This window comes from Nuphar pumila, chromosome 17 (genome assembly GCF_984573655.1).
Source record: "Nuphar pumila chromosome 17, dmNupPumi1.hap1.1, whole genome shotgun sequence".
Lineage (NCBI taxonomy): Eukaryota > Viridiplantae > Streptophyta > Magnoliopsida > Nymphaeales > Nymphaeaceae > Nuphar > Nuphar pumila.
Window position 1 is genome coordinate 40,000,579 of NC_143265.1, and position 9,609 is coordinate 40,010,187.

Below are 9,609 nucleotides of genomic sequence, written 5' to 3' on the forward strand. Positions count from 1 at the left end.
GCCTCCTCGCAAGGAATTAGTACCCAGAAAAATATCTCTCCTCCTCTACGCAATCTTCTGCTCTACTCCGATCAACTGGTCCAACATCATCTTCGCCCACTTTATTCTCTATCAAAAATTTCAACCTTTTCTTTTTGGGTGTTTTATAACTCCCATTTTAAAATACTTCAAGGTACCCCTTCAAAATGAAGTTATCCTCTATCCTTCGCAGATCCTCAATGTTATTTCTTTCAATCCAAGGTCCCTGCACACTGATAATACCGGCTCTGATGACGCGGATCCCTCATCCGAATATGATTACCTTTCTGCAATCATGGATGTCCAGACAACTCAGGATCTTCTCCTTCGGAACCAAGCCTCGATGCAGCAGACCCTTCAAACTCTCCAACAGGATCAAGCCGCTCGTACACATCAATCCTCTCCACCTTCGGAGTAAACTTATTTTTTTTGGACTGTAATAACTTTTATTTTTTTGGTCTGTAATAACTCTGCTTACTCTGATCCCTTCCTTTTTTACCATGACAAAGGGGGAGAAAAAACTATCTCCATTATTGGAGAAAAATACTTGTCTCTGACATTTTTCAATATTTTTATGATAGTATTATTTCTATGCATAATGTCTTTTTGACAGGGGGAGCATATTTTGTCATCATCAAAAAGGGGGAAAATGTTGAGAAACTCTATTTTGATGTCACATAATATGATACACTGTCTTATTTGATTTCATATGATATGATAATATGTCTTCTTGAAAAATGTTATATTATGATTGGATATGTTCTGCCATATATCTAACGAGTATTTGATGCAAGGATATCTCACTCAAAAAGGATGGAGACCTCCTGTTCAAGTACAACTATGGTGCAATCATACTCCTTGAAGAAAAAGCTTGATGAGCCAAGCATTCCTAAAGACCATCTAAAGAGATCGACTACCTCAAGTTGAAGATTTTTTCTTCTTTAGAGTCATATGTAACAGAACCTTCAGAAGCATGCATATTGCATATTACATACTCATTCATAAAAGCTATTTCATAAAAGTATACGATAGTTTCAAAAAGCACCTTTCTGAAAACCAATAATTGTACCTTCTTACAAACCTTTATGGAAAATGTATTTTGACATGATATAATTCATGATTTTAAAAAGCAATAATTATACCTTCTATCATATACAAAACAACTTGAAAAGTAATGATTTTAAAAGTAGGAAAAAGACAAAACATGGAAATCGTCTACACAAAGAAAAACAAATATAATACTTGTTGAAAAGACTTTAGTTACCTTTTTAAAGAAATAATTTTAAATGTGTAGGAAAAAGACAAAACATGGAAATCGGCTACACAAAGAAAAACAAATATAATACTTTTTGAAAAGACTTTAGTTACCTTTTTAAAGAAATGATTTCAAATGTGTGGGAAAAAGACAAAACATGGAAATCGGCTACACAAAGAAAAACAAATATAATACTTTTTGAAAAGACTTTTGTTACCTTTTTACAAACCCATAGAATGTCGACTTACTTGAAGTCATCATTCTCTTTGTATAGCATTAAATACCTCCTGTAAGAAATCCTTGTTAATATCCATCTCAAGAATGTCGACTTGTTTAAAGTATCCATTCTCTCTGTAGACATTGAAAAACACATCATAAAGAAAACTCTTGATATGACTATGTACAAATAAATATCTTAAAACATTTATTGTACTTACACTCATTTAAAGTAAAGAAGTACTTATGTACCACAAATCATTAATTAGGATAAAGACAAAACTACATGACAGCCTACAATTCAACGTTCAATGTACTATTGTAAGAAATAGACTTTTTACATAAAATATATAATACCTAAAATATTACAACAACTATTGTACCCCATATTTTACTTTTATGGAAAGAAGACTTTCTCGAATTTCTCTAAAGATGTTTTTTGAAATGACATGACATTTCACATCTCAAAAAGACTACGATTTCAAAAAGGTAACGACTACTTTTTTTAAGCTATATAAACACACTCAAATAAACTATTCAAAAAGAAGGAATGGACATGTGAGCTTACAACGAGAAAAATTACTATTCGGTTTTTGAAAGAGAGCCTAAGAAAATAAAGAGAAAAGAAAGAGAAAAAGTCAAGAATAGCTCTTTGACAAAGAGTATCTTTTGAGTGAAAAGAACAGAACATTCTGAGAATCCTTCATTCATGCATTCATATCTTTCTGAAGGTTCTATAGGAAGTATTGTAACTTTCTGTTATTCACTGTATTCCTTCTCTGTTGAGAGAAAAAGACCTCTGTGAAAGAGGGTGTTGTCCTTCTCTATTGAGAGAAGAAGACCTCTGTGAAAGAGGGTGTTGTCCTTCTCTGTTGAGAGAAGAAGACCTCTGTGAAAAAGGGTGTTGTCCTTCTCTGTTGAGAGAAGAAGACCTCTGTGGAAGAGGGTGTGCCCCTTCTCTGTTGAGAGAAGAAGACCTCTGAGGAAGAGGGTGTTGTACTATTTATCCGGTGACTCGGATGTTATAGTGGAAAGCTCAAGTGGTTTGCTTGGGGACTGGATGTAGGTCAGGGTTTTGACCGAACCAGTATATATTCTATGTTTATGTGTTGTGCCTTTATTGCATCATATTTTTAATTTATCGATCTGTTTAGTAATTCCCTATTCACCCCCCCCCCCCCCCCCCCCTCTAGTGAAATTTCATGGAGGTGGGGACGAAGGTTAAAATCCATCCCCGTTTGGGGATGGAGGCGGGGATGGACGTACCCTTTTCCCTGCCACGATCCCCGCCCCGCCCTGCCCCGCCTCCTCCCCGTTTGAACCGGGGATGGAGGACATGAAACGGGGATGAAGGCGGGGTCGAGGTTAAAATCCATCCCCGCTAGGGATGGAGGCGGGGATGGAGGTTCTAATCTTGAGGCGGGGCGGGGGCGGAGACCTTGTCCCCCGCCCCGCCCCACTGCCATCCCTATGCATAGCCGAGTTGAACACGAACAAGGAGTGTTAGTTTTGGCTTGGCTCATATAAGCTCGTTTAGATAGCTTATGTAGAATTTATTGCACTATGAATGTCCAAAAATTGTGTTAGCTCATTTGGTCGTTGGGCTTACTTGCTTATAACAGTATGAAAGTTTCATTCCTGCTATGATCCCTTTCAAAAAAAAAAATTTATTTCGACAAGCCAGATCGGACTCTGCTCATTTGGCTCAGGCCTATACAAGTTGAGCTTGGCTCGCCTTGCAGCAGCCATATGAGCAAAGTCCAAACACTATATGGTTGTAAACGAGACGAGCCTGAACAGCCCTTGTTCAGTTCGATCGTTCAGCTCGTTTACCGGCCCTATATATATAATCCTTTCTTCTAATGTATCCTTAGTCACTGATCAGCTCTTTTTCTAGAAAAGAATATAAAAGCAAATATAAAAAATGCTATTTCTGACCACAATAAAAGCATAGATACAATAGATGTGGAACAAAGTCTGGTTGAAAAAGGATTTTCAACTTTTAAACTTCAGCCTGAACTCAAGGATGATCAAGTTTAGTGCAGTCATAAGAGATCTTCATTAATACATCAAAGAAATAATAGCCAACCCCACTAATCTTATCAATTCCGAAGGTTAATTTTTAGTTTTCTCTCTCAAAACCTATTGTTTATATGGAAAACAATAAAGTAAGCATGAGCTAAAGATAAAATTAAAAAAAAAAATGGCACGAGACCATAAATTTCAAAACATGGATATGAAATCGTATCAATAGCAACAGCTGCGATGGATCATGGATATAATGCACACTAGGGTTGACCAAGGAACATGCGTGGCCCTACTTTTCACATTCTCAACATCCCGTTGGCACACGTATAATTAAAGTCGGAAACGGGCTTATATAGTGGCCACCACGATGTAGATGTGAGGTCAACTATTTCTGTCAATAGCCTTGCGGCACGTGGTTTCATATGCAACCACTCTCTATAAATGTCCATCTCACTCTCTCCATCTTCAACGGGGGCTTAAGGCAGGCAAGACTGTAGTAACATCATGATCGCCCGAATCCATTTCCAATCTCTCTTCATCTTGCTGCTGGTAGTTCTCCATGCAGGAGCCAGACCTCTTTCTTCAGGTACCACTTGAATTTTTTCACCTTTTGTTTTAGATGGTAATTGACAAAAGCCCACTTACACGCATTACGTCGCTCATTTATACGCCAATTTGCTGACCCCATCAAGTCGATCGCTCGTATTTGTAGAATCCATGCACCAATAACCCATGTACACCATTTATAGGACTTCAACACAAACAACGATTTGGTGGCATCAATCCTCAGCACTGCATCTCATTTTTGCATGCGCCACAGCAAAGGTTATGATCAGAAATCCATGAAGAAGCAATTGTATATTGCAATTGTCATTTAGCCGACAAGCCCATCGATAACGCGGCTCAATGATTTTGCGTTTTGGGTTTTCTGTTTCTGCCTGGATATATCCACATATCCTGGTCTTTACACGCCTGATTATGCGTGGTGCTTGCCTGTTCTGTTGACTCCAAATAACTTGATCATCGTTGGCAGTTCGGTATGGTGAATATGGCCCATCCCATGCGCCTAACAAGCTATATCACTAATGATATATACCCAAAGGCCAATGACATCAAAGTGCGCACATAACCAATGACATCAAAGTCGTTGGTTCCATGTCCATGCTCGTTACTCATATATCAGTACTATTGATGTTTGTAGTACAGTAGCATCCAGTAAAAGTTTTTGCCACTATTTATCGCTGCCAGAGGTTCTAAATTTTTAGTGAACATGCCAGGAGGGTCACCAATGGAGGAAGAGGATGCTGTATTGGTGCATGAACGGATCCTGATTGCAACTACTAATGATTATGCTGATCCATCAGCCAATCGTGGTCACGATCCAAAGAGCAAACCAAGCCCTGCTGGCAAGAAAACGCCGACGTCTCGCTTAGCTCATTAAACAACTATTTTCACCATCGAATGGAGAAGAGATCAGTTTTTTTTTTTTTCTTCTTCTTCTTTAATGGTTTTGATATGAGCTTCGTGTTGTTCTCGTGTGCTTGACATTATCATGTGCATCTCGGCCTCCTACCTATCTTCACGCGACGAGTTCGGTAGGTGGCAGGCTTTTGGGGCGTTGCTCTTTGTAATGTGAAAGTAACTAAAATGTGTTGTATGTTGCGGACTTCAATTCATTAGTTGTTTATAAATTATGTGCATGGATCGTGAATGCGAGGTCAATATCTTGTGCTTGAATGAGGTTCAGCAGTTGAAGAACAGAAAACGGTGGTAAAAGTTTTTAATTAAAGGGATCAATCAGGGCCACATGGCGAGTTAATGGGGTTTTACCAGCTTCCCTTTTTTAACTTCCGACTAAACATCTTTAAAGATTGTTACGAAAAGTGATGTTCTTATCAGAGGAGGGTGGTGTGTGTTCTCCCCCGAATACTCGGCCTTGTTGCTACAGTGCGTGTTCAGGGGTCTCAATGAGCGCCACGTATGTAAGCACATGGGACTCATATTTCATGTGTGTCGGCGTCACTTAGCATCGGAGTTGCGGTTGCAAAGACTTAAGTACCCTTCTTGCTATTCTTGCCATGAAACGACGGTTCGAGAAAATAACAAAAATGTCCACCATTCAAAAAAAGAGAAATGACGGTAAGAAAAAAGGATAAAAATATCCTCCATCCAGAAAGTCGAGGATGATGTTAACTCTTCAAAGTTCAAACAACAAAACAAACCTGAAACACGCTCTTTCTTTTCCGTTTGAACTTTCCGTCGTCATCTTCTTCTTCTTCTTCCTTCTCCGTGAAACACTGTAAAACTCTCTCTCTCTCTCTCTCTCTCTCTCTCTCTCTCTCTCTCTCTCTCTCTCTCTCTCTCTCTCTCTCTCTCTAGAGAAGAAATTAAGGGAGGCAAAGAGTCGGTGATCCGATGGTGATCGTCGTCCTCTTTCTGCTAGCAGTGGCCAGAATGCTGCCCTCATCCAGCGGGCAACCGATTGCGACTGCCCCTTCATCACCTTCGAGGGACACCTACAACCGAATCTTCCTCCAGTACACCTACAATAGAGTCTTTAAAAGTGCAATCCGTCTACCCCTAGGTCAGTAATACTTTCGATCAGGGCTATGTCTTTCAGGCCACCCTGACGCTGCTCAACACAAGTGTTCGCACCCTCAAGTCTTGGCGGGCATTCGTTGGGTTCTGGCACCGTGAGGTCCTCGTCTTAACCTACGGTGTCATGCTCTCCGACAGGACCCACCTCCCCGCCAATGTCGAGAATGGCACGTTCCTCTCCGACTTTTCCATCATGGACCTCAAGACTGCCATCAGGACGGCTGGCGACTAGAGCCTGATCACGAAGAAGATCGTGCTCAAGGGGGCGGTGTTCGGCATCATGATTTATGATTTACACGTAGTAGTGATTTACGAAAATCACGTAGCGCAAAAAAATGGCAAATCTCAAAATCTAGTAGCAATTTATGAAAATAGCGTAGCGAAACAAAAATAAATGGCAAATCTCTATGCAATTTTTATAAATCGTCATATCGAGTGGCGATTTACAAAAATCGCGTAGCGAAAAAAAATGGCAAATCGCTAAATCGAGTACCGATTTACGAAAATCACGTAGCAAAAAAATAGAAATTCACTAAATCGAGTAGCAATTTACGAAAATTGTGTAGTGAAAAAATAAATAGAAAATCGTGGGAAAGGGTGTTACGAAAACCTGGAGCAAAAAACAATCGAAGGAAACATATGAGTGTCACGATCAAACAAAACACTTTATTGATCTTTTTCGACAGTTACAAGAGGGAAAGAAAAGAAAGAATTTATACAAGGCACAAAAAAAATTTATTCTGGGGGCGCTGCCCCCCAGAGACCCCCCGTCGGGGGGAGCCTCCGGACCCCCCTCCTCTAAGGGCAAAAACTCTAAATCAGGCTCCACAACTCATCAAGTTGAACCATGCTACAATCAGTGTGCAGTTCAGTCGGTGCTTGATAGAGCAGTGTAGGATCGTCTGCATAGAGGCAGAAAGAGAAGGGAGAGAGAGAGAGATGGTTGATGTTCATGGCTTTCTTCAGGGGGGATTCCTTTCTCAGATAATCCTGCAGGCAGGAATTGGATCTTAAATAACTATCTTCGGGGTACTTAAGTCTTTGCAACCATTCCTTTTCTAGAATCATCATTTTATGGCACCAATGAAGGAAAGGGTACTTAAGTCTTTGCAACTGCATCGGACTCTGGCGCTAACTGATGCTAACAAACATGGGGATACGAGCTGCATGTGCTTACATACGTGGCTCACTGGGACCCCCGAACACACGATGTAGCTAACGGTCATCTTCGGGGAAGAACATATAATCTGCTTCATCTTATCAGAGTAGCCAAACTCGTCCTCAAAAATTCCTCGGGCCGTGTTCCCATCAGCAAATCATGATTAATTGGCAAAAACATCGTTCAGCCTCTGCACTTGAATTCCTTGGCAAATCATGATTAATCGGCATAACAAAAAATCATGATTAAACGGTAAAAATTGCCAAATCACATTTTTTTCTAAGAAGCTAGAAATAGAATCTTAAATTACAAAATTATTTGTAAAATGTCTTAAAAAATTGACAGCATATATTCAATAAAATTTTCATAAAATTGCACCAAGGAGAGAGAGAGAGAGAGAGAGAGAGAGAGAGAGAGAGAGATGAAATTATTAGTATTCACTTATTCATTGGCAAGGATGCTACACTGTGAAGGTCTAGCAAATTAATTAATCTGGTGAAAGATGGACGCCTCTTATTTTCTTTGTTAAAAGAAGCAAATATCTAAGGCACTATAGCTACTGTTTTGTTGAATACTGATTGTCTCAAAGTGGTCATAAAGCAAACATGTTTTGGAAACAATCATGAAATGTTTGGCCAAACCAGTAAAGCATAATATAAATTTCTTTATAGCAGCAAATACGCATAATACATGTGCGACAAGTATGGCCAAAACAGTAGTGCATAACATAAAACCTAAGCTGTTTAGTGGTCAAAGCAATATCCAAACAGGTTACCGTGACCATCATTTAGTTCTAAATTCTGCACATCCCTATTCAGATGATGTCATCTTGGGGGTCCAGGGGGAGCCACAAAGTTTTACACCATTGGGACGGTGGCCATTGTTACGGCAAGCTAAGACCAACACAGTCAGATTTCTAATCCCGAGTGCAGTTTCTCTATGTAATAAATGGGAAAAAAACTCACTCCAATAAACCCAAAGAACCTGTTTGCTTTTCATGACAAATCATATGCTATCATCTCTTTCCTGCCAAATGCATCTCCAAAAAATGAATAATCGACGTCTCTACTACACAAACATCCACCATGGCCCCAGGTTGTTTACGTCCATAGTTACAATATGCTCACTCAATTGTGTGAGACTCCCACCTAAGCCCCCCAAGCCAATCTTGGAAACAGACACTAAATAAAAACATCTAGACATGAGGTTTGCTTGTGTTTGGATTTTGTTTAGCAAAATCTCCCCAGCTATTTCTTGAATTACTTTGATTTAATTAGCAACCATCAGAATTTATACAACATCAAGACAAATGGTTTTAAAACAAAAAATCACCTGTAGAACCAAAAGCTTTCACCGGATGTAATAGGGGAAGAGACTGCAAAAACGTGAATAGGTAGCAGAACATGAGTAGATCCTCCACCTTGCAACCTTAAATCATCAAGAATTGAGTGCTTCTAGCATATGCCATTAGAGAGGGCGTTTGCAACTAAGGGTGTAATCGTGTCAGGTCTTATCATAACCGATTCTGAATCGAGTCTAAAAGTAAGACCCGAATCTGAGCCAATCTAATTCGGGTTTGGTACAACCAGAAATTGTGGACCCATATGGGTTATTGGGTTCGGGTATGCATCAGGTCGGTGTAAACACCCCAAATTTTCACTCACATCCCCCAGCACTTTCATGCAATCATCGCAACCTGTTCTCCAAGATCTTCGGAGAGCAAATGAGTCAATTCCTGAGCCTGAACCATGCAGAAGTCCAAATTTCATTTCCAATTCTCAAAATTTCCCCATTTTGGCTCAAAATTCATTTTCAGTCGCGGATTTCCAAAATCTTACTCCTGTCAGGAGACTAGAATCCTTAATTCCTTGTTCAGAATTGAATTCCCCGAAACATGTCATTGCATGTCATCGCACAGCATTTCATATCACTTCACTGCACAACATATCATTTCGAGGTCCAGGACTCTTGATTTTAAAATCCAGATTTGAATTTTTAACTCTTTGAAATCAATTTCCAACCCCTGGGTCTTCAAATTACAATTTTTTCCCATTTTAACCCCCAGGATTCTGAATTTCGCAATGTTTTCGCGAGAAAATGATATGGATGCTTTTCAAACTTGATTTTCAAATTTTGTAAACTGAACAGGCTCTGCTTAAAGAAGGGGACGAGGCTCTGAACTTAGAATTTCTATTCCAAATTTGCAAAAAGACTTTGAATTTTATAAAATCTCTTTATTTACCCTTTTTGTCAACAATTTCAAAATCGTTTTCATAAAAGTGCTTTGAAAAGCACCCTCATTTAAAATTTTCGTAATTAGGTTAAGTATTTTTTA

General features: G+C 39.4%; 1 long non-coding RNA gene across 1 annotated transcript; it reads left to right on the forward strand.

Annotated features, from left to right (window-relative positions):
- The first annotated feature begins 3,983 nt into the window (after positions 1–3,983).
- LOC149811904 (uncharacterized) lies at positions 3,984–5,224 on the forward strand. Its single transcript, XR_016428585.1, has 2 exons — positions 3,984–4,103; positions 4,795–5,224. It is a non-coding gene; the product is annotated as an uncharacterized LOC149811904 (long non-coding RNA).
- The last annotated feature ends 4,385 nt before the right edge of the window (positions 5,225–9,609 follow it).